We start from the raw sequence: 26,575 nt of genomic DNA, 5'->3' as shown, positions 1-26,575 counted from the left end.
GACCATGTTAGTGTCTTTGAAATGTTTCTAGAGAAATAATCAGTGCTGAGACCCTAGAAACTGCAGATGTCAGGCAGCACTGACCATCTGAGATGTCACTTATTCTCCCATCTTGCAGAGACAACACATTCCGACTGTAAGACCCCAAGCTTCTCAAATCTGTGCTAGCCTGTGAATGAGGTAAGAAATGGAGAACTATTGTTTAGAAACTTTTACAGTAATATGACAGAATAATTTTATTATTATTGAAGATAATAAAAATTAGTAATATATATTTTGTGCTTTTTATTTTAAATTGTTTTGAATAATTAATTTTATTTATTTTACAAAATTTATAGTTTATAATGGACTAGAAGTTAGTACAGATATCTGTGGTCCTTTACTACAGGATGATGTTTGACAGATACAGAGGCAGTTCTGTGGCCTGGGAAAGGCAGTTCTGGGCATCTTCCTTCTGACAGAGACAATGGGTGAACCCACGGAAAGAGGGGGTGTGTGGCAGGGGGGAGAAGGGCACAGAGGGGCTCATCTTTGTCTCTGGTTCTTTTCCTTTTCACCCAAGGGTACTCACATCCCTGGAGACATGCTGGACCAATGATCATGAGCCGAGATTGCCGGAGGGACTGGAAATAAGAGGAGAGGCAGGAGACCCTTGTGGTTATCACCTAGCACTCCTGACTAGAGAAAGTGTCCTTCATGACGGACCTGAGGAGCAGGTGGAGAAATAAGGATTTGAGGGCAACCACAGCTCACAAACCTCACTATACACAGACTTCAACTTATGAGGGTTCAATTTATGGTATTTTGACTTTATGTTGGTACAAAAGCCATGTGCATTCAGTAGAAATTGTACTTCCAGTTTTGATCTTTCCTAGGCTAGCAGTGGCTGGGCAACAGCACTGAGCCATGGCTCCCAGTCATCCATGTGGTCACAAGGTGGAACGAGAGAGACTCTGGCACATTGTGTTGCTAAGCTGTGATACTCAGTGGGTTAGGTGAATTAAAGGCATTTTTGGATTTAACAATAGTTTCCTCTTACTATGGGCTTATCAAGGAGTAACCCCATCATAAACTGAGGAGTGTCTGTGGTCTGGAACTGAGTCCCACTTAAGAGAGTCACTTACATTTAAGATGTGCATATAATCCAGGAAGAGGAGAAAGGGTGATAATCACCACTCTGTAACACGTGACTGTATACACTGACACATTCCTGTGGAGTCACACCCAGAGGAACCGTCCCTTTAGAAAACATGGAGGGAACGGCACACTAGTCAGATAAGGGTTAATGAAAAGAGGTGGGATTAGAAGGGGGCTGAGTACAAGATGGCCTCAGTGTCTATTTTAAAATAGAGCAATCCAGGCAGCTGAGAGACAGCAGGAAGACTTTGCCATCTTATCTCACAGCCGCCTCTGCTGGTCCCGTCTCTGTTTTTGTAGTAAATCATGGAGTGAAGTGATGCTCGGGTTCCTAGGAGACAAGGAGCATCGTGTTGCCCTGCTTGCCTTTGGAGCATCCAGCTGCATATTCTGGAGGGTGGTAGAAAAAGATGACACCTTCCTGATGACTTTCACACATGACTCAGTATGTCTGGACGCTCTTGTTGACGTCAACTTACTTGATGTACTGGGTGACTGAGAGGAGAGAATCAGGTTGGGTGGGTTCAGGCTCTTTCATATGAGACAATTTTTAATGTCTTTGCTTTGGGAAAGAAAGGAAACACCCAGTCCTGTTTCTTTTTTCTTAAATTAGAGTGTGCTTTCTGCATTATAAATTCTCCTATCATAGATCTTAGCTTTGACTTGGATGGTGACACATGCATATCTGAGTGTGCCTGCTACATGGCATTAATTCTAGTCTGAAGAGTCTGGGCTTCAGGAGGAGTCCCATGCTGATTGGCACCATGCAGGAGGAAAGGCCTGCAGCATAGTGGGCTGTCATAAAGCAGAAGCTGGATTGAAAACTAAGTTGCTTTTCTCTTGTGTTAAATGCACAATGGAGTTTAGACAATAGAGTTAGAATTACTTACTTTGCGGGGTGGTGGTGGGGACCTAGTTGCAGGTAGTTGAAATGACGTTGACAAAATAGGACAAGAGTGTCAGGGAAGCCATTCCCAAGTAATGTTAAGAACTCATAAAGCCAAGCTGGCACTTTCTAGGAATGAAGTGACTGATACCCCAACTAGGGAGAACAGGCTATGGTCTGCAGTCTTCAGGTCTCCCAGTTTGCCTGCCCCCAAATATTCAGAGACATCCTGAAATAAAACTCAGCCCACTCTTACTGCTACCCCAGATTTATAATCTGATCAGCAAACAAGGGTGGCCCAATATGAAACAATGGTAAGCAGACTGTGGCAGATTACAAGTAATATAGTTCCTGCAAAATACAGGGCAGTTGTTGGCCCAGACAGCCAGAAAGCCTTCTGAAAAATTTGGACTAGGACTGGCTCTGAGTTTTTCTTTCTTTTGGATTCAGGTGCGGTTTGAGTCCTGGATTTATCAGGATTTGCCTTTGGCAAATACATAAGATCTCCGAGGCTCAGTATTGTCACCTACAAGATAGGGAAAATAATGATTAAATCCTATTTTTTTATGAGTATTAAATGACAAAGTTCCTAGCTGAGTAAACAGGCAGTAATACTGAATGCTTTCATTGTTTTCATGGCTGGAAGGAATTCCCTGTTCCTGAGGCTGACTCATTAATGTGGACACAGCTCTTAGATTTGGAAGGGTGCAATTTCTCTCTGCCAGGAGGGAGACAGTCCTATCAACAAACCAGAAGAGAGTAGCTGCTTTTCCTAACCATATACCCAGCTAGGCTAAGCTACAAGTCCCTGTTAAGCCAGAAACTCCAAGGCATTGCTTGTACCAAGAGGGATATTTGGCCTAAGTACCCATTTGGCTAAAAACGATCAGTTCTCAGTCTTAAGGCAAACACTCATATCGGAGAGTTTCAGCTTCCCTTTCTAGCTTTTCCTGATTTATAAACATTTTCTAATTTCATATACATGAAATAGGAAGCTATAAAATCCTAGCTCTGCACCTGAATGCCATTCACTCTGGAAACGCAGGGTTGGAAATCTGATGCTTTGAAAAATATTAAATCAGTAAGAATTTGGTCATGAATTACATTCAGGAAAGTGTAGCATAAGGGCTGGGGACACTGACACTGGATCTAGATGGCCTGGATTTGCTTCCTGGATCTGCCACTTCACAAGCTATGTACCGTTCAGTAAGTTACTTATCATCTCCGAATCTTAGTTTACTCATCTGTTGAATGGGCAAGTAATTGTACACACCTCCTAAGGTTGGTGCGGTGAGTAAAGAAAGCTCTTTGGAGCAGTAAGTGGCCAACATAAGTACACTAAATGCACGTTAGCCATAATTAGCATCATATCTCTTGGTAAAATGGGGACAGGGAAGATTCCAGGCCTTCAGGGGTGGTGTTCCCCTAAAGAAAAGGGCACAAAGAGAGCTGGCACTAGCTGGGCTTGAGACAGCGGGAGGCACAGAAAATAACAGGCTAAGGAAGGCAGGAGCCTAAGTGCCAAACCCTAATGAGACAGCCTAGGTTGGACCACTGACAGGAATCTACCATCAGAGAGTCCCTTTAGAATTTGCCAGTCTCCGTTCTAGTCTCTAGGTTTCCTAAAGACAGTCTCTGTGCCAGCTGGCCCCTGACTTGGTTCAGCAAGGATGACACGCTAACATAGAGCCAAGTCAGTATCAGACCCTTTGTTCTGTCTCCTGGACCTCCGCATGGCACCGTACAGACACGTCCAGCTTGGCAGGCGGCTGGCATCTTAAGGATTCAGGTCGTTATCAGATGGACACTCACTAAACAGAGTTCCTCCCAGCCTCGGTGGTGCGTGTGCCCGTGCACGTAGGCCTGCATACCTCATATCTCTGCCCAGGTGATTACATCCCAGCCACCCTGCCCCATTCCAAGGCAGCTGGGGCTGGGCAGGGTGCAGCACTTGGGGTGGCAGCCAGGCATTTTTCTTCCTTTCATCCTTTTTGATTCCAAAGGCATTTTCCCCTAAGCATGGGCTCTCACTGCAGTGTCCAACCTGGGAAAACAAACCTGAAAGGCAGGAACTAAGCTGCATCTGCTCATGGTGCTGCCTTTTTCTGCTCTGAAATGGAGCCAAAAGCACAGGCTCTGCCCTCCAGGACAGACCAGCTAGAAGCAGCATGTCCTGCTTTCCCCAGTGGCTATCTGTCTTGTGAGCATGTCACATATGCCCACATGGTAGCGGTGCGCTGTCTGCTGTGCTCTGTAGATCTATATTCCCGTACTGTGGTGGGATTCAGAGCCCAAGGCAAGTGCCTATCTAGGCATGGTCTTTTGGCCAGGCTCCAGGCTTTGCAGCCCACCCACCTCAGAGCTGGCCTCTTGCATCAGAAGTGATTTCGTGCAGCTCTGATGACAGTTTATGATAACCCATCCTGCTTTGGGAACTCTCCCTGTACAGGTTCTTGAGAGAACAATGTTTGAAGAGCAATCATCAGTGCCATTTATTGATCCTGCTCTGTACCAAGCAGGGTGCAAAGGGTGCTTTATGGAGCAACTTCATGCAGTGGCCCCATCCATGCTCCAGTAATGGGAGTGTGATTGGCAGGGACCCTGAGATGCAGTGGCATTAGGTGACTTGCTCAGGGCCACCTAGGTAGGAAGTGGTAACGCCAGTATTTGAACAATGCAGTCTGATTCAGAGCACATTCCTAACCACTGTGACATGCCCACCTCTCTGACATCTCTGTCCACATCTTGCCCAGGGTTAGAGCAATGCCAGAGAATGCTCATCCTCCTTGTGATTACCAGTCCTTTCAGCCAGCAGGGGCCAGCAGCCTTCACACTTGACACTTTGGGCTAATTTGCTACATCCTTGCTCTTAGGAAGAATAATGCCAATATAGAATTACTTACTCATTGATTTTTATTGCTTTTTAAAAAACTTTTTGGAGCCAAGGATCAAGCCAGGGCCTCACATGCAAAACATGTGCTCTACCACTGCTCTACATTCCTGGCCTTGATTTCTATTACTTTAATTCAACAAATATTTAGTGAGCATTTACCTTGTGCCTGGTGTTATACTACAGCTGGTAGAGAAGGCCATGACAAGGAAACTACTTTCAAAGAGCTTACAGTTTATAAAGAAATAATCTCCCCAAATTCCCATGGTGGCCCTCAATGTCACCTAAGATAAACTCTGCCTTCTCTTTCACTCTCCTCCTTTGTCTCAGTCCTTGTCAGAGCTCCCTACCACCACAGGGCCTTTGCACATGCTATTCTAGCAGCCTGCATTCCACATCTTTCCTGATTGATACCTTGCCTCAGACTTCAAGCATCAGTTTACATTTCTGTTACCCCTTGAGATTAGGCCAGATGTCCCCTGTTTCACCTCATCATTACTCCTGCCATTTTTAATTTTTGGCATCATTTGAATAATCCTTCAGTCTTCACTGGCTTCTAGAGGACACTGGAATGCTTTTGCTATTCAACATCATATTCCTAGTACCTAAGAAGTGTTTGCTAAATACTCTTGCATGGTGCAAATTACAGATTACATATTACAGTAGAAACTGCAGTATGTTAATCCCTACACCTCCAAGTAGCAGCCATCAAGACAGGATTAAACAAGCCAGGATTTTATGAGGGAAGGCCTATGGGAAAAGCTGATGAGAGATCTGGAGGAGGCTTGGAGAGGTGTTGGACTGTGATGCAAGCTGAGCCTACAGGAAGGAAGGATGGGCGTGCACCCTGCACCTTGCTGCGCAGTGAGAGAGAAGTTGGGCAAGGCCATCTGGGAGATGGGCAGCCAGTGTCAACCACTGACCCAAAGAGGGTCCCCAGGCCAGCCAGTGTCCCTGCCATAGTCACTCACTGGCTGGAGCTGCTCTTGGGAGGCGTGGCCTGGGCCTGCAGAGGTCACAGTGCTGCATCTGGGCCGGGCCCTATGTTCATTGTGTTCCCTGTACATGGAAGTCTGGGGTGCCCTTTCTTCTGGCTGCCTGGGCAGTTCCAAGGCCAGAAGCAGTGATTCCAATTTATGCAAAGGGGAAATTGACCAAAACCTGTATCTTCATAAAAGAGCAGGTATTTGTTGAATGCACACAGTACTCTTGTGTGACCCTGCAGAGACATTGCAAGATGGCTACACATGGACTCTCCTTAGGCTGCTTCTAAGTGAGTTAAGAGACAAAGTTTCACCTGCGTGTCTCTGAGCCTGGTTTTCTTACAATGGAGATAGCTCCACGTCCCTCATGTGACATGTGATGATTAGATCCAGTGACTTCTATGAATTGGGTAGGTGCTCAACACTTAAGATTTGAATACGAGTTTTCAAAAAGTAGTGATTCCTCATACCACAGTGATCTATGTGCACCCATGTTTATAGCTGCTCAGTTTGTAATAGCTAAAGCTTGGAAACAGCCCAAGTGCCCATCAACTGGAAACTTGATAAAGAAGATGTGGAGTTTTTTATAAAATGGAGTACTACTCAGCCATAAAGAACAAGAAACTAGAGACATTTATAGCTAAATGGATGCATATTGAGGCCATACTCTTAAGTGAAATAAATAGGACACACATGTGTAAATACCAAATAGTTTCTCTAGTGTGAGAAACTGAAAGTGTAAATAAGGGTTAAAATGATTAAAATGAATAATTGATAATTTGAAATAGGAAGAAAAAGTCCAAAGGGGTCGGGGGTGGTGGTGGGAGAAGAAGGGGAAAGGAAAGAAGGGGAAGAAAAAATTAAGAGAAAAGAAAAAAAATGGAAACTAAGTCTATGTAAATAGGGAAGGGTGGAGGGGTGAAGGGCGCACAGGTAATGGGGAAAAAGTAAGAACCAAGATACATCATGTACAGGTACAAACACCCAATGATAAATGTAAACGTATTGTATACCTAAAAATCTACCAATAAAAGAATTTAAGAAAAAAAAAAAAGTAGTGATTCCTTGTCCTTCCCACATTTTCAGTTTTTCTACTCACTTCCAATCTTTTGTTTTGTTTTGTTTTCGAAGAAATTTTTGACTTAGTAAGTGTCCTAGCCTTGTAATTACTCTCATCACCAGTCCCTTGGGGCTTTTTATTTAAGATCATTTCAAGTGAAAGAATCACAGTTTAAATGTGTGATTAGCACCAAGGGAAGATTGGTAGCCAGTTACCACCTTTAACGGTAGCACATTTCCTCTTTGGGGAAACCCTGGGGTATGTGCTTGGCACAGCGAGCTCCTTGGGGGCTGGGTTCTCCCTCCTGACCCTGTGGCACTGTGCCACATGCTCGTGCTCCATCATAGCTTAGTCATGGGGCAGTGGTTGGTCACGCTGTCCCCTTACATTACCCTCTTGGCTCCCTGAGGGAACCGGGGCTTGGTATAGGTTGGTCTTCTCCTCTTTCCTCCAGTCCAGAGTAGGGGATGTTTCTGCCCTTGCCCTTCACCCCCCTGTTATTATACACTATGCTTCCTATGCATTTCTCCCTCAGTGCTGTCCCTGAGGCTAACCTTACACTGGTCTTACCTATTCAGTTGGCAGATCCTTTCTAGAAATCATTCAGTGACTATTTCCTGAGCAAGCAACTAATGGAGGTGGGTCCTGTGCCTGAATTTCTATTAGAATGAGGAGAGGACTGGCTAAGGCGTGAAATGTATGCATGAAGTGTGAATGTTGTAGAGAATACAGTCTATTAAAACACCTATGCAGTACAAAGCACCATGGGAATGAAGAGGAAGCCCAATTTCCTGGGTGAGCAGGACTCACCAGGGCTCAGTGGTAGCCAGAAAAGGGGATGCCACATTGAGGAAGTGACACATGCAAGGGTAGAACCAGTTGCTGTTCTTGTCCCTTAGATGATCTATGTGCACTGGAAGACAGGGAAAGACACGAGCAGGTGACAATGGAATATGAGGTTGTGGGCAAAACACGGAGGCCCTTAAAACTTCAGGGTCATCATAGGTCAAGGAGAGGCATGGATGTTTCTTAAGCAGGGGCCAAAGTCTAAGCTATTTAGGGGACAGTTTCTAGATGGAGGACAGAAGCGAGACAGAGTGACTAGCACCAGAGTAGGGCAATGATTTAGGTGATAGAGAGAAATGTTACAGTGGAAATGAAAATAAGCAGCAGATAAAAGAGGGAGCTTTGAAAGTGACCCAGATTCAAGCATCCATGGCAGGGGCACCACTGAGCAGGAGAGCCCAAGAGGAGGGGCTGCCGGCCTGGGAGTGCAGGGCTTCATGTAGATCATGCACATTTGAGAGGCTGGTGGAATATGGATCTGCACACAGCCAGCAGACGGTGGAAATTCAGAGAATCCAGCAGAAGCTGGAAATTCCAGAGAATTCAGAAGATTTTGGAGTAGTCATCCCAAGGGTGCCAGTTGAAATGGCAAGTTGTTTAGCTTCCTCAATCACCTAAAGAAAGGCTTGGGTTTCTGGGTGATAGTGGGTGGACATGTGTTTTCTTGTTCCTGGCTCACCAGTCCTGATCCTCTCAACACATCCTCTCTTGGATCCTTGAGATTTCAAGAAAGGGCTACATTAACTTTGCCCCCACCCCACAACTTTGCATAGCTTCACCTCTTCTCCCTCAGTTGTCCAGCTTCTAATTCTGCAAACAACAGCTGGAGAGTGTAAATGAAAGCCAACTCAACAGCTGTGTGCTGAGGATCAAGAAGGAGTTCACGATAAAGATACTGTCTGACTACCATTGCTGCCAAAATAAGAAGTGTGTGTATAAGACAGGGACAGTGACAGGGAAAGGGAGAGGGAGAGAGACAAAGACAGAGACAGAAAGAGAACGTGACACTTAGCTAGAAGCTGTCTCTAGGCCTGAGCCTCAACCAGGGGCACTGGGATCTAAGAATATGTGAAAAGATTAAAAGTTCTAGACAAAGCTGTTGTCTCCAGTCCCGACTGAAGGGAGGCCTCTTCCTGGAAAGTGGTTAGGGGTTTATGTGTGTGGTTTTATTTTTGGCCAAACATAAGTCTCAAGCTAGATAATCTGCTTCTAATCATAATTTGAATTACCTATCACAGTAAGTAAATGTTTGTTTGTCTGAAGAGGCCCATCCCCAGGCACCAGAGGGGCAGAACAAACCTCCACTGAGAGCTGAGAAACTTCCCCATTGTAGACTCATTCCAAAGCCAGCAGCTGACAATTGCTGCCTCTTCTGTGGGAATGGGCAGGAAGTAACTTCTGCACACCACTCTGGCTTTTTCAGTATGGAGCTGTCCCTTAGGACTGTTGTTGGTTCTCAAACAAGCAATGTCCCACCATCCTGCCCCACCCTTGCACATTTGGCAATATCTAGAGACTTTTGGTTGTCACCATAGAAGAGAGAATGAAGTGCTACATACATCTGGAGGGTAGAAGCGCAGGATACTGTAAACATCCTACAGTGCACACAGTAGATCCTATAGTAAAGAATTATCCAGCCCCAAATAGCCATTGTCCTCTGTCATACAGCCAACTTTAACTAAAGTTGTCCCCTTGCCAATGTTTGTTCCTAAACTATGCATTAAGTGTTATTTTCTTATTTCCTTTCACTCTCCTCTTATTCTCTTCTTTCCTTTCTTCCCTTCCTCCAGGCCGTCCCTCCCTTTCCTTCATTCTTTCCTCCTTCTTTTCTTCCCTCCCTTCCCTTTTGCTGTTTATAATGTAATGATTAAGCTGCCAGACCTGTTTCCGTTCAGACTAGTGCTTCCCATCAAGGCAAAGCAAAAAAAGCATGGAATTCATCAGGGTGATTTTTGTGCTTCCTGAAGTTAAGTTATTAAGGACATTGAAATTTCTGCCAATGTCTTTCTAAAGGAAGAATATGGGAAAAGGGTGATAGCAAGTGTTCTGAAAGGTTGCAGTTGTTCAAATAGCCTTTTAATGAATTAATCTTGTGTAAAAATTCAAGATTTTCCATTAACTTGTTGTGTGTACAACACCAGGAGCGCTGGTTCTTGGAGTTGCATGATGAGACCATCCTGCTTCTTGAAGTCTCTTCAAACTCTTTCCAGTTTAATCCAGATTTCTCTGTGGGTCAAAATCTAAATGACAGCTGCATTTCTTGTAAGGAATTCTCAGCAGAGCTGCAAGACAACTATGGGAAGTATGCTGTGGTCGTGGCATACACCCAGGGGGCCTCCTACTCCGGACAGATGGCCTGACAAACGCTGCTGCACAAGTGTCCTCCATTAGGTCGGCCTGTGATGATCCTTCCAGGCCTCCTGAGCTTCCAGAAGTTGTGTCTCAGGGCTCTGTAGTGATCTGCTATTTGCTTGACTGTTTACCACTTGTCTGCTCTCCAGAGTGTAATCCTGTGTCTATTTTGTTCATTACTGTATTTTGTTCATTACTGGAGAGCACAAAGCTGGGCACACACTAGGTGCTCAGTAACTGCTCATAAGATGGATAGAGGAAAGGCAGTGACAGAATGGATATCTACCTGTGTGGAGAAACACCTGGAAGACCAAGGCAAAGCTAAGCAAGGTCTCCAAGTCCCTCTCCCTTTCCTTGAAAAGTTGGGAGAAGGAATTCTCATATGATGCCCAAGGCAGCACAGGAAAAGGATTAAATCGTGCCTTTCCTAGAATGCTAACTATGAGACATAGGAGAGACTTTAATTCTTCAGATCACAGCAGATGGAGTCAGCATCTACTTTCCAGAATGTGCTGTTCATTGTGGAGGGCAACATGCTATATGTTATGGCTTCCTGAGAGGCCCAGCCTTTGGACGAAAGCTGAGGTCAAGTCCTGGATGCCAAAGAGTTCATGACCTTCACAGTCTTCCTAGAAAGAGGCACAGTTCCTTCCCACAGGAAGCACCTTGAAATGGCCTTGGGTTGCCCCTGTGGCCAGTCTAAGCTGTAAGAGCTGGACACTGGAATGGAAGTTGAGCCCTTAGGAGGCAGCCACAGGGAACATTGAGGGAACAACGTTCCCAGGTTCCCCTGTGGTCATTTTTGACTCAATACTCTAAGTAGGAGGGAAACTGAAGGGAGGTAGCATAAGCTAAGCCCAAAATACCCTAAATCCTGGGCTTTAGATTGTTTGTCCTCATTAAAAATATTTTCTTGGGTTTGAAGTACATTCCAGTGGGCCAAGTGTGTTTCATTAATTTTGAAAATAACCAACTTTTAAGAACTAATTCACCCACTTCTGAAATACACAGTTGTTTGTAGGACAAATACAGCATTTCAGAACTACCAAATACACTAGGAGGTGGAGAAGGAGTGTGCTAAAAGGCCTATACCAGCCACAGTGTAGGTGGCTTAGAGAAGTGGGATTAACACAAGGAGGCAGGTAACTTTGGAAACAGAAATGTGTTGACATTTTATTAATGGTGGGCAGGAACTCTTCACATGAGTGTGAATGTTTATAGTATACAGGTGACATAGGTCCCCCTCCACTGAGAGCACAGGGTGGACTTGAAGAATTCTGCTTCCCTGCCACCACTCTGTGTGTGTGTGTGTGTGTGTGTGTGTGTGTGTGTGTGTGTGTTTGGAAGTAGATTTGGCTTAAAATTTTACATCGAAATGTTGGTACTAGTTTAGGGGGTGAAATATATATGAGATACGATTGAAAAATATGGTAAGTATTTAAAATTTTTTTAAAAAAGATTTAGCACAGTAAAAGACACATTGACACGAATCCCCCTCAAATCACATCTCCTTGCTTTGAATACACTTATCCCATCCTTCTTACCACTTTCTAAAGCAGTTCTGGAAGTCCTCTTTTGAGTGTCTTTAGTTGCACTATCATGGCTGCCTTGATGTCCTGGACTGATTCAAAATGTTTACCCTTTCATGGTCATTTTGACTTTGGGGAAGAGCCAAAAGTTGCATAGTGTGAGATCTGGTGTATAAGTGGATGAAGACACACCATAATTGCTTTTTTTGTTTTTTTTTTTTTTGGTACCAGGGATTGAACTCGGGTCCTTGTTCTTGCGCAACAGGCTGCGAAACTACTGAGCTAAATCCGCAGCCCAACACCATAATGTTTTTATGAGCCTGTCTTTCCACTGGATGGCACTCATCAGCAATGTTCACCATTTTCTGATCACACCTTGTAAAAGTACTCATGAAAGAGAACTTCCAGAACTGCTTCAGAAAGTGGCAAGAATAATGGGATAAATGTGTTCAAAGTGAGGGAGAGTATGGCAGTGTGTCTTTTACTGTAATAAAAATTTTAAAATTTAAACATTCACTGTATGTTTTGATTTACTTCTGGCTTGTAGGAGAAAAATTCGTAGAAAGAGATGATTGAATAGTGTTTGAAAAGTGTTTTGAGATTCCCTGGTGAAGGTAAATTAGAAGTATGAGACAAGATTCCTGGATGTGTGATTACAGTGTTAGGGTATATGATTATATGTTAGGCTGGTGCTAGACTATTCAAATACACCCTTCTCCTACATCCCAAACAGAAAGGTATGTGCTGTGCAGGAAAAGAGAAGAGAAATAATGGGGGAGTTGGGGGGAAGATGCTGGAGCAAAGACTGTAGCACAAGGGGCCTTCCATATCCACATCCACATCCACAGATTCAACCAATTGAGGAATATGGACTTTGTCTTGTCATGGTCCCCTAAACAATATAGTATAACAACTATTTATACAGCATTTACATTATATTAGGTACCATAAATAAGCTAGATATGAGTTTTTTGAGGAACTTCTTTACAGTTTTTGTTTTTATTAGTGCATGTTCTCATTACATAATGATCACGTCTCTTATGGGGAGTTGATACATGCCTATAACACATCTGAATTATTTTTTCATCCCCTTTCCCTCCCCTCATTTCCTTCATCTCTTGATCCCCTTGTCATTTGAAAAAGATCTCTCTATTTCCTATTATGTACCTTTTCTTTTTCTTTTTCTTTCTATTTTGGGTTTCTCATGTAAGAGAAACCACGTGATATTTAAGCTTGTGGTTCTGATTTACTTCACTTAACATGGAGGTCTCAAGGTGCATCTATTTTCTTACAAATGATCCAAATATATCCTTCTTTATAGCAGACTAACATTCCATTGTATTTGGGAAGATCATGTAGGTTAGATGCAAATATTATGGCTATTTAAGAAGGGGACTGAGCACTGTAGATTCTGGAATCCTTGGGGGCCATGGAACCAAATCTCCCCTAGAGTCTATCAAATAGCTGCTTATGTTAATCTTCAGGAAAAACAGCACAAAGACTCCAGTCTGCACAGGCTTCGAGAGGAGCAAAGACCATCCTTTGTCCCCTTTGGAGTTTTCTCTCACCCTTCTATGATCTGAACTCTGTTGACATTTGAAGGGTCTGATTGTTCGGATTTTCCAAGAAAGTTCACGACTACTATATTGCCATGGTGGAAGCTACCTTCAGTTTTTCAAGGGAATTGTAGAATTGTATATTGTTGTGTTATTAATATTTTGGGATAATAATCATCAATCACTAAAATCTGTATTATTCTCTGCATTTGTTGTGCAGCCCTTAAAAGTCCAACATCTCTTTTTTCAATAAAGTCTTATTTTGGGAGGAGGCACTCTGTCTCATATCTGATAGCTAGTAGGAGTGAGGTCCCCTCTCAGACTAGCAGCCACTTCCTTCCACCATGGTTACTGGGAGATAGCAGTGTGTGCCTGCTGAATCCCACTCTCCACATCCAGTTTGAGCTCTGAACCTGCTGCTCCTATTCACATGGCTTTAGGGCCAGGGATTTAGCTCAGTGGTTCCGGTGCCTGCCTCGCAAGTGCAAGGTCCAGAGTTCGATCCCCGGTACCAAAAAAAAACAACAACACCACACACACGGCTTTGAGAAAGTTATAAAAGTTATTCAGAGTTATTCAACTTTCTCATCTCTGAAACAGGATAGAAATAGTATCAGTGTTTTGTGTAATTTTGAACACTAAAAGAGTACTTATCTATAACATTCATACAGGATGGAGCAAGTAGGGACCATCAAATAGATGCTCTTCTGCTTCTAATTATCTTCTAGGAAACTATAGGCTGATTTAAAGCAAACGATTATGATCATGATTTCCACTGTTATTAATACAGTTGCCCAAAGAAAGAGTTAAAGCAAAATGCTCAAGTAGGTAAAATTATTTTTGGTGCTCTCCTACTTCTGTTTAGTTTTGCTACTTTCCTTTTGGCTCTTCCAAATTTATGACGCTTTACTGTGGCTTGAGGTTTCAGTCACCTACTAAACATACCCCCTATGAGTGTGAGCTGAGGTGCAGATACCTCAGTTCATACCTTTTGAGAAGCCTGGAAGCTTCAATTTTTTCAGAAAAACAAAGGAATCCATTCTATAGACTTCTAGGACTTGGAAACTGGACTTCAGAGAACATATACTTTAATTCTAGCATAGGCAAATGATTCGTCCTTGGAGACATTCATATCTGGTTTGTGGCAGAAGGGACTAAAGTATGGGTTAAGTTAGACAATTAAGAACTGTAAGCACATGGTATGACTTCTGGAAAAACTGCTTCTACTGAACTGTCCTGTGACAATACGCCATCAGTCTCCAGAAAGGGAGAAGATTACTTGCAAAACTTACTAAAAGGGGGCTGGGGATTTAGCTCAGTGGTTCCGCTGCCTGCCTTGCAAGTGCAAGGACCTGAGTGTGACTCCCAGTATCAAAAAAAAACTTACTAAAAGGGATATTGCTGAAGTTTCTATCCTGATCCTCTTTAGAAAGCCCTTGAGGGGCTAATATCTTTCAGTTCTAAGTACTGGAAATAGCTGTTGGTTCTGAAATAACTGGTTTTTAAAATTTTTATTTAAAAAAATCATTGTTAATATTCTTTTGGATTAACCGTCATAGGTGTATACTGATAGGTCTCCCACCACCTCAGCAGCTATTAAGTATAGTAGCTGCCCTCTTCCTATGGTGCCTTGCCCCCTCCCCTGTGTGACATCATGCCAAGATGGTTGCTCCCACCAAAGAACAAACCCTTCTTCCCAGCATGCCCCTGTTCCCACCTAGACAGTAACCTAATACTCGCTCACCTCCTACCACCTAGTGACATCACCGGCTCCTCCATTCCCTAGTCACTACCTCATTCAACCCCGCCTCAGCCCCTGTAAAAGCCCCACCCCAGTCTCTATAAAAGACTCTCCCTGCCCCAGCCATATTGCTTTTGTCTCTTCTTTGTTCAGAGACAGCCCGGCAGATCTATTCCCCTAATAAAGGCTTGTTGTGGCCTGGTCTGGTCTTGGTCTTCGGCCCTTTTACCTGACATATACATAATTTGATTTATTTTTGTTGGATAAATATCGTGAACTTTTTATCTAATATATACATCCCTTTTTGCATTGGCTACAAGGAAGCTCAAGGACAAATTTACATTTTATCTCTGTGATTAGAAGCCAATAGCTACCACAAATTCCAAATGCACATTAGGCCTAAAAAACTTCTTAGCCAGGGGATGGGGATTTAGCTCAGTGGTTCTGCCGCCTGCCTCACAAGCTCAAGGTCCTGAGTTAGATCCCTGGTACCAAAAAAACCCCTTCTTAGCCAGTTTTCCCAAACTTTGTTAAAATGAACTTGGGGGCCCTTTGCAGTCCATACTTAACTTCCTTCTTGAATATTCCTAATCTACACATTGGTATTGTAAAGATTCTGAGAAGATTGATGGCTTCAATCACTCCTCCAAAAAAAGAAATCCTTTAAACTTTATTTCCTTCCTTTTATAAAAGTTACTTGACTACAGAATCTTTTAAAAGTTATCTTATAAATCTCTACTGTTATATAAAATATATTTGGAGAAATACTACCTTCTAGTAATTTATAATCAAATCATTTTTATTGGATTCATGAAACTGCAAAAGTTGGCAAACTTGCTTTGGCAGAAGGGAGAAAGTTCAAACTGTGTATATTGGACTAATTGACTAATGAAGTCCCTTCTGGCTCTGAAATGCAGTGATTCTCACATTTAAAAAATGAAGAAAGGTACTGGGGGTGTATCTCAGTGGTGAGTTTGTGTTTAGTATGTGTGAGGCCTTGGATTCAGTGCTAAACACTAGAAAGGGGGAGAAAAAGAAAAGAAAAGAAAACAATTTTGAGAATGTCAGTTCATAGAATTAGGAATTTAAGTATGCTAAAATGAATACCTAGAAATTTAAACATTGTACTCTATTTTAAAATGATGTTTATACAAAAGAAATGATGTTTATAAAAACAATTCTCAGGGATGTTTACAAAGATACACATTTCCCTTGAAGTGCATCAAAGTCAAAAGACAAAGTTTTCTTGAAGCTCTTAGTGTAGCATTTACCATCCCTCTTCTTGCTTTGATAAAGGCTTGCATCATGAGGTTGATGCAACTTCCTGGGGCGCCTTCAGGGGACTGTGCAACTAGGTTTACTTCCTCAAGCATGTGGTCCACTCTGTACAGTGCTCATTTACAGCACCTTTGCCTCTCTGACCCATTCCCCTCACTCTCCATTAAAACTAAGCATTAAAAACAAACAAGCAAGCAACAATAGCAAGGATCTTACTACATTACTTTTGTATATGGGATAGTAGTACATCTGTACCCCAGCCACATAGGCATTACCTGGATATGAGCCTGTGACTTGTCCCAAACACACATGCAGCCTCTGAAATTGTTCATCCTTTTGACTAGGGAGCATAACCCCATGGGAAATAGCAAAGTAAGATCACTGTCAAGGAGAAGTGGCACGCTGTGGGGAGAGAGGACTGTTTTGCAAGCTTAGATCCTGGGCTGGTATCCAGCTTCGGCAGCTACAGGGTATGTCACCATAACCTCCAATGGCCTTCATTATCTTTTTCTCTGTGTATGCGCTTGTGAAATGTGCGATTTGGTCATTTCCCTGGCTGCTGCCTTTCTGGTATTTCTGGGTTTTTTTCCTTCCTTGTTTGACCTTATTCATTTAATTCAGATTGGATAACTACCATGTGTCAGGCATTAGGTTAGAAAAATGCATATACCCCCTACTTGCCCTTGCAGAGCACATGGGCACTGAAAACTATTTCCATTCAATGTAACAAAGACTCCAAACAGCCATGTGTAAAGACCAGGGAGGCAGTAATGGAGGTGACATTTGAGTCGGGTCTTAGAGAATATGTTCCACTCTGATTTTTCCATTAATAGAATTACTTTTTCTCTTTAATAGCAACCAACCTGCTGGAAGGGGAAGTATAAGCCAATAACTCATTTTGGATTAATTCAGGAGACTAACTGACAGAATCTATTAGCTAAAGGGTAGACTCTTACTTCAAGCAGTCCAGTGACTATGCAGGCCTTAATCATTGCGGTTACTGGAGCACAAGTCCATCTGGAAAGTGGACTCTCTGGAACTTACCCTCAAGTCTCCCTGATATAAAGATGTTCTAGGATAGTCTCTGACTTTGGAAATTCCTAAAATTAGTTTTGTTTTGTGTTCAGTATGCCTAGCTTTTCAATCTTATGGTAGACACCCAGAAAATAAATAGCAAACTGCTATAAAAATGAAAATAAGATCATTATTGAGGAACTGGTTTTAATTTAAATTCAGAATTTCACAAAGTATAAGTGGGGTAACCTGCAGTTTCTTAGGGCTCATTAGCAGCCCTAGTGCTGGGCAAAATTGTGTGGATTTTTTTCAAGTTATTTTTATGAGCCAAAACCATGGATATCAACCATGTGACATAATATCCATTATTTCTCTGCTGGACAAATAGTTCTCTAATTTGATGTTACTAATAGAAAATCTTTCTCTGTAGCAACTATTCTTTTTCTTTAGACTTAGCACTTCAAGTACTTACTCCCTTCAAACAACAATAGCCCCCTCAGTTAAATTTAATAATGAATTTTGGCTGCTTCTATTTAGTATATCTAGACCTCAATAGTACCTTTCTGTATCTTCTGTCGTGGGGTTAAGATAGTTTCCATGCAGCTGATTTCCAGCCCTCAAGCTTAAATAGTTCCCTTTGCCACTAAAATATGAAATTGAGTGGGCCCAGTGGTAAATGCCTTTAATCCTAGGTACTCAGGAGGCTGAAGCAGGAGAATTGTGACTTTGAGGCCAGGCTAGGCAACTCAACACAGACCCTGTCTTAAAAAGTTAAATAAAATATCAAAAACAAAACCTCATGATGCTGGCATAGCATTTGAAAGAAGAACCTATGTTTCAGTTTCCAATATGGAACTTAAAAACCACTGTTTCAAGTTTCTACTGAACTTGAACATTTTTCCCCATAGTCTATTATATATTCTTTCTGGTATTTTAGTATGTATTGGTCACTCCTACTGGAACTCAAGCTCCTTCAGAACAAGGAATGTGTCCCATTTATCTTTGTATCTAAGAGTTTATTACATAAAGGAGGTTCTTGGTAAATATTTGTTTAATATATATCATGCGTTTTTCTAAAACTTCCTCAGTTGGACCATCAAATGCAGGTTTCTTGGTGCAAGTGAAAAAGTGTAAGTGTCATGAATTCAACTCTCAGAAATGGACTTCTTACCACGTTTTTTAAAAAAATGACAGCTCACGGAAATCTCATAAGTGTGATTCACCTATGTGATCTAAGGATTCTGCTTTACTTTGTGCTCAAATGGGGCATTCTACTTTAGGATCTTGTATTTGTGATCATGTGCTATCTCAAGAAACATTGTGTGACAATTAAGCTGGATTGTCAAACTGATTGGCTGGAGAGCCACCTAGGGGATTAGTAAAGCACATTTTTGAGTGTGCCTGGCTGGGTCATGGAGGTGTGACCTTGGAGTCTACATCTGGTCCCTGGCCCCTTCCTCACTGACACTGTTCCCCTGCTTCCGGCTGCCATGAGGTGAGCAGCACTCCTCTGCTACACCCTTCCTCTGCCATGATGTTTCTGCTTGGGAGCCAGCTGACCGTGGACTGAACCTTCTGAAACTATGAGCCAAATAAACTTCTCTTCCCTAAATTGCAATTGTCTGGTAATTTATCCCAGCAAAGGGAAAGATGACCAATCCAGATGGAATTTGAGCTGTAAAGTAAGAGATCTTGATCATTTAGAAGACCAAGGCAGAGTTGCTTTAGTATTTCTAATCTAAAATCCAAATAACTGACAGCTACCATTTATTGGGCATCTAGTCTGCCAGATATTCATATATATGATCTTATTTAATCCTCACAATGATCTTTTGACTTAGATGGGCAACGTGGCTTCCCCCAAGATCACATAAATAAACATAACTGAAACTAAACCGATGAGCAAGCTCCCCAATGCTTGGTAGCTCCCTGAGCTTTCTGTCTTAGTGAATGAAATTTTAGCATTGGGTTCCTCAGATGAGAAACCTTCACTCTATGTCTAGCATCTCTCCAAATCTTTCGATGACCATAAGCCTCTAGACTGCTTGTGTGGCTTCCACTCTGGTCTCTGCCACTGTCAGGTCTCCTGGGATGACTCAGCAGTCTCCTGAGTAGTCTGCCTTCTCCTCCTCAGTCATTGCCTCATAATGAAGTCTGAGTGGTCTTCTCAAAGGTCTGATGATGTGATTTTCTTGCTTAAAAATCCTCCAGTGAAGTTCCCCCCCGCCCCATACTGGGGATCGAACTCAAGACCTTGCACTTGTGAGCCAGTGAGTTGTTTATTCACTCCTAGAATAAAGACCAAACTCCCCACCAGATCTGGCCCTCCACTGACTGTTCCAGTCTCTTTTCATTTTCTGGGTTTCAGCTACTCCAGCTATTTCTTCAGCCTAGAATGCTCCTCCTCTTCTCTCTTATAGTCTGGGTCAGTGGAAGTGAGCCTATGGCACTTGTGCCACAGATGGATGTTTGTTATCATTGAAAGCCTTAATAGGTTCTCCATCACTGATCTAGAGTAATTCTGATTTACTTTGTGCTCAAGAGATTTTTATGACATCCTGTGCCTCTTTTACAGTTCTAATGTTATAGTTAATGCTTAATATATTTGGCTCTCCCATTAGCCTGTAAGTGGCACCATGTCTATTTTCATTCACCATACCCTTGCCTAGAATTTGACAGGTAGTGAACATGCAATGAGGTTTTGCTTGTATAAATGAATGCACTAACAGCTGGTAAGTAGCAAATCAGAGTCTAACTTCAAATGTTTCCAAATCCATGTCCAGCTTTCTCCCCTGGTTCTCCCTGCCTTCTGTGTGTGGCCAGGACTCTGAACGGTCTCTGTTACCATGTGACCTCCACTGTGGAGCTAGAGTAAGGTAGAGATTGGGGTTCTGGTCCACACCTCTCTCTGAGCCTGAGGTGTGCAGGAAGGGTCATTGAGCACTTACTTTGCCCAGGCATCATTCCAGGCACTTTACTGAGATGCTCACAATTATTCTCTCGCAATAGGCCTTGAGGAGTAAGTTATTTAATTTTTTCTTTCTTTAAACAGATGAGCAAAGTGTAGCACAGGCAGATAGGCTGAGTATTTTGCCTAAAATCACCCAGAAATTAAGTGATGTAGCCCTTGTTCAAGCCCAATCTCTAGACCCTTGCTCTAGACCCACACTTTTAGTCCATCTGCTATCTATGCTTGACTTACCTTGTTCAACTTTTCTTTTCCTTAACTGAGTCTGTCTCCTATCTTAGCTTCTGTTCTTTTTCTTTTAAATCTGCACCCATCTCTTCTTTATCACCTCTTCTCCCCTTCTGTCTTCTCTTCCTTTCTCACTACTAATTCCACTAGTAATTCTTTACCCAAAATTTATCTTTTCAGGAAGCTGTCTATCGGCAACCAGGAGTTACCTGCATACTTTGTGACTTTGTAAGACAAAATGCAGATGAGAAGTATAAATCTCTAAGCTTGCATGCTCTTACCTTTATGATTGATTAAGATACACTTTTAAAATCACCTTGGATTTTGAGCTTTGAATTTGGCCTAGTAAAGGTAGTAAAAGCAATATAAAGAAGGGAAATAAACTGCCCTTTTAACCTGAGAAGACCGCTATAAATTGTGAAGATGCTTCTCAAATAAATAAATCAAATTCTGCTACTGCCTGCTGCTTCTCTCCACATTTCATTGCTTTTCTTGAAACCACTGAATCCTCTCCCAGGATTCCAGGTAATCTGAAGAAAGAATAGAACCCACAGGCACCACCAGTCCTACAGAGAACTGAGGCTCGCTGATTTGCATTTCTGGGTCAACACGATCTCCCTCTCATTTAACCTCAGTATTGACCCGTGTTTTTCAACACTGTGGCTCCTTCTGCCATCAGAGAGCTTGCAGTGTGCTCACCCTGCAGATAGTAAGAGTATTTGGGAAGCCCACAGCCCGCCAACCACTGTGCAGCCTCTTTGGGGTTCCAACATCTCCAAGGTCCTGTCAGTGAAGAATTGGCCAACATTTCCAGGGTCTCTGAATACAGACTTTATTCATATTTAATAAGGTAGTTTTGTGTACTAATGGAAATAGAGTATTAGAAATCATGTATTCAGATGTGTCCTGGCCGCCAGAGTTTTGCACTTCTTTTGTGGTTGTTCATCTTCAGTGTAATGTAATGAGAATAGCAATGGAGAACAAAGGATGTTATATTCTCTCTTTGGTGTAAGTCGTGCTGGGAATTTTATGAAGACCGCAGTGTGTCAGAAAAAAGGACATGATTTATATTTAAGATTATAGAAAAAGGCCCTTTCTGCAGTCTTATTCACGGTGTAATTTCCATTAAGAGGGAGCAAAATCCCAACAAGATTTAATTACTAGCTCTGTGATTAAAGTTATAGGTCATTAGTTGTTCATCTGCAGTGAGGTGTACTTGGTCAGAAGAACCTTGTATAAAAGCCAAGTTGCACTGCAGAATGCAAAGTGCTATACAAAGGCTGGATATGAACCCAATGCTGAGATAATTGAGATAAAATATTGTTTGCTCAAGAGAAGTTTATCCCAATCAGCAAGAATAAATTCATTGCTTTTTTCTTAATTATAGAAGTAATAATACACATAATTCATACATAATTGTATAAAAACAAATTTATTTTTAAGTGATAACACGAATGTCATAGTAAGGGAAATGAGAATAAAACAGAAATCACCAATAGTCCCAATTCCTAAAGATAACCATTGATTTAAAAAATGATTTTTAAAATCATTTTTGGCATGTGAATACGAAAGCAAAGCAATGCAATAGGTTAGTTCAAATCTTCCTTTTCACTCAGTTTATTCAAAACATTGTTTTAGTCATTGTATTTCCCATTTCTGGGACACATTACCTGACAACCACAATGTCACAGTTTCAGGGCAACAGCTCACAGTTTCAAGGGATTTAGTCCTGGTCAGCTGGCTCCAAAGTGAGAACATCATCATGGAAGGGTGCGGCAGAGCAAATCTGCTTAGTTCATGGCAGCTGGGAAGCAGAGTGAGGGACTAGCACCGCAGAGGAAGGGGCCAGGGACCAGATATAGATGCCAAGTACATGCCTCCATTGCCTAACCAGACATACCCAGAAGTGTGTTCCACCAATCCCCTGGGCATATCCCCAAACCAATCAGATTTATGTTCCACCCTAACCACCATGAGCATTAAGTATTCTGCCTCCACGTAGTATTGTATGAATGTTTTATAAAATAAACCATCTTTTGTTGTTGGACATCTAGGTGGCCCCCAAGTTTTTGATACTGTGTAGTGTTCTTTAATGAATATCCTTATAGTTAAATCTTTAAGTACATCTATGATGACTTCTTAGATAAATTTCTAGATATATAATTGCTAAAGAAAAAAAATATATATATATACTCTTTTAAGGGTTTGAAACTGTTCAGTATAAGTTTGAAGCTGTTCAGTATAAGTTATGCTGGGGAATCATGTAAATATATATATAATATATATATATATATAAATATATATGGATCAACTTGAATCAACTTATGTTAGCAGTATGTACCACTGCACTTACTTTTATAAAATTACTCAATATTAAGTATTAATATTTAGTTTTTTCCAATTTAACAAGTAAAAAAGATATGTTATATGTGTTATAATTTGCACATCTTAGATTCTTAGTGAATGCTAATGAAGTTGGACATTCTTTCAAATGATTATTGGCTGTTTTATTTTATTGTATTTTTGTTTTTTTGGGGTTTTTTGGTACCAGGGATCGAACTCAGGACCTTGTGCTTGCGAGGCAGGCGCCGGAACCACTGAGCTAAATCCCCGGCCCTATTTTATTGTTTTTTAATAGCACAAAAATGTTCAATGAAGAGAAACTAGTAATATATATAAATGAAATACATTAAAATATTTTTGAAACAACAGATAGGTAATTTGGGGAATTATTTGAACTTCTCCTTACTTCCTATTTATCTCTCTTCTTTTTTGCTCTTAATTTGTATACAGAGAGAGCATATATAAGAGAAACCATGGGATATTTAAGCTTGTGTGTCTGACTTATTTCACTTAACACTATATTCTCAAGTTGCATCCATTTACCTACAAATGCCTCAAGTTTATCTTTGTGGCGGAGTAGTACTCTACTGTGTGTAATTACTGGCTATTTTAAAATGATTTTTTTCCTTTCACAGTTTTTCTTACGAGTAATTTATCTTTTTTTTTTTGGTACAGGGAATTGAATTTGGGACCTTGAGCTTGTGAGGCAGGTGACGGAAACACTGAGCTAAATCCCCGACCCTAATTTGTCATTTTTTAATCTAATAAGGCCATAAATTCTTTGTCATGTTTTTATTTGATTTTTAAAAAACTACTGAAATGAAAGGGATCAGTTTCCTTAGAAAGAAGAGCAATTCAGCTGCAATAAGCTACAGAAATGAAGCTTGTTGCTAAGTATACACATCCTGTGTCTAAATGGGTTTATTATGTAAGCATATACCTCAGTTTTTTCTGGTAAATACTTCTAAATCAAAACCCAGATAACATCATCTTTACAAAATAATTGTGGTTTAATTTTGAGATAAATTGTTACTTTAAGTTAAATAAAGGAAGATTACAGTTTTTGAGCATTAGCCAATCATATTTATAGCCTGGATTTCCAGAGAATTTCAATTTTCAATTTCAAAATATTTTAAAGGTCAATTTGTATTTTCTTCTCAGTTTATGTTTTCTTTAGTTCAGCTGCTTCATGGGTAGGATAAGTTTTTTTCCTTCTTGTTTGTTTGTGTTTTTGCTTTTTCCTTTATTTTAGCAGTAATCTAAATTGGGACAAACATAGGCCAGAATTTTGAACTCTAAGATAGACAAAAGGAACTCTAACGATTAAATGATGTGCTTGGCTTGACAATCAAAACAGAATTTAATGTTTGATAATACTATACTCCTTTCTTTGTTTTTCTGTTTCCTTCTCACTAATTAGCTGAATGGTCTTAAATGAGGCTCCCTCTGTTCCGGCCCGGAAGCACTAACAGTGCTTGTAGCTGCCTGGGGCCGGGGATTGGGGGGAGATGTTTGATCTCCTAAGCATATGCTATTTTCCAAAGGGAGATGATCAATCATTCAGAGAATATATATTTTCTGCTACTTAAAAATATAATTGTAGTTAGGGGTGTGTGTGTGTGTGTGCATGTATTGGTGTCTACACACATTTTGTTGCCTATTTTGAATCGCTCATTATTAAAACCATGTTTTTCAGTTTGCCTTTCAGAATTATAAAACATGTATTACTTTAAAAGTTCTAGTAAGATTGTTCTTTTTAAATGACTGGCAGCAGGTCTTTTTATTAAGTAATAGAGATAATGATGGCTACATCTTAACCCAATGAGTAATTAAATGGGGGCTGTTGGTCCCTCTCATCTTGGAAGGGGCTGTTAGTTTTAAACTGAGCAGTATCATTGCTTGTTTCCAGATTGTAGGGTGGGAGTGAGGATAATACTTTGAGTGATAAAGTTGGCATTTCCCATCTGTTGTATCTCAAACACAGGCTTCCTTCTCTCTACCAATCACAAATATAAAAATCTCTGCCAATACTTTGACCATCTGGATTTCCCAACATACCCTGTTTTCACACCTGGAGAGTCAGAGCAGGTCCTTGATTGATGTTTTTCAAAATTGCCTCATAAAATCAAAGGACAGGTGAACAATATTTTTCTAAGATTGTAAACGGTAGAACCAACATTCATAACTTGTTATTGCTTTTAGAATTGTTAATCTTAGCCTCTGGGGTTTTGTCAAAAGTGGTTTTTTAAAAAAATTCTTCGAAGCAAACCACCGTTTTCTCTCTGACTGCTTACATTTAACAAGGTCAGAACTAAGACAAAGCATTGGTTGAGAGTACTAACAAGAAGTTTAGTACTGAACACAATGAGTTCTATATTCAATTAATTAAAATATTTACCTGCTCCTGGCTTGCCTTCTCTCCAGAAGTCAAATGCCACCTAGGTTTTGTCATCCTGCCTGCTCTGCTAATTGACAGCCATTTCACGTATCACTTAGAGTCTGTCTAGAGGGTCTTGCATAGGTCTGTCTTCAGTGTGGTAGGCCCCAAATTTCCTTTTCTCTTTAGTCTCTCCTCAAGCAGCAATTGCCTACTTTTGTCCTTATCTAATTTTAAAGAGGGTTGACAAAGTATTAAGCTTTGGTTTCTCTCTGGACCCTATCAGTTTCCTCAAACACAGTAATCTCCTCTGTCAGCCCCTGGTGTGCTGCTGAGGACTATTGGCTGCACTGGTCAGTTGCTGCCTGTGCCCTCCAGAGCTATTTGATTTTAGGACGCAGGGAGCTAATTCCTCTAAGTGTCACGCACTCAGAGACCCTTTAGCATGAACAACAGCAGTGTGGAAACAGGAGCTATCACTGCTTTCCTGGCATCAGACAAAAGGACCTGGCCACCTAAATAACTCATTTTTGCTTCCTCTTTAGTGGAGATGAGGGAGCAGGTGTGATCTTACAGTAAAATGAAGCTTACCCTTGCTGAGATAGTGTTGGCTGCTCACTCTGCCTCAGCAGGATTAGGTCTTTTAAATAATAATTAGTAAATTCGAAAGGTTCAGGGCACAGGGAGACAATTTAATACTAGATTTAGATTATCCACCCTGAATCATGTAGCATTACCAACAAATGTGATTAAAGAAACTTTTATCTGGTTAAGAATGTGGTATTTGAAACAGGTTGCTGCCTCAGTTGCAGGTTTACTTCCTCCTTTCTTTGTAAAGCTTCACAGTAAGTACTGAGTGCGGTGTGAAACTGGAACTCAGTGTGGGCAAAGAGGACGGGTGGAGGAACAGTCATGTTATTGAGTTATTGCAAATGTACTGACTGGTGATTTCACACGTACGCATTCCACATTACAGGAAGCTCTCACGTCTAAGCAAACCATGCCCTGTTGGCCCCTCAGCACCAAATTTTCCATTGCTTGCTTCTCACATCATAGCTTCCAAAATGCTGGCTTATTCTATCAAGTCAATCGCTTTTCTAATAGCATGGTAGGAATATAGGTTGCTTGAATTTCAAAATTAACACAGCAGTCTACATGAATCAAAGAAATCTAAAGGACAAAAGATAATTTTTTAAAATTACTTGCAGAATATAGTGTGTTTCTCCTTCACCCCACAATGCTTCCTTTGAGATTAGGTTTTTTTCCCCTTAAATGAAACAAAAATAATCTTGCCAGTATGGTCATGGAAATTTTTACCAACTCTATTTTTCCATAGTTGCCCATTTCTTCTCATTTCTTTTCCTTCTTTATATATAAAATTTTATTT

Source organism: Heterocephalus glaber, unplaced genomic scaffold (genome assembly GCF_053883595.1).
Source record: "Heterocephalus glaber isolate CG9 unplaced genomic scaffold, H.glaber_assembly_v1.0 deba00001662, whole genome shotgun sequence".
NCBI lineage: Eukaryota > Metazoa > Chordata > Mammalia > Rodentia > Bathyergidae > Heterocephalus > Heterocephalus glaber.
The sequence above is the reverse complement of the archived record's forward strand: the minus strand, read 5'-3'. Positions refer to the sequence as shown.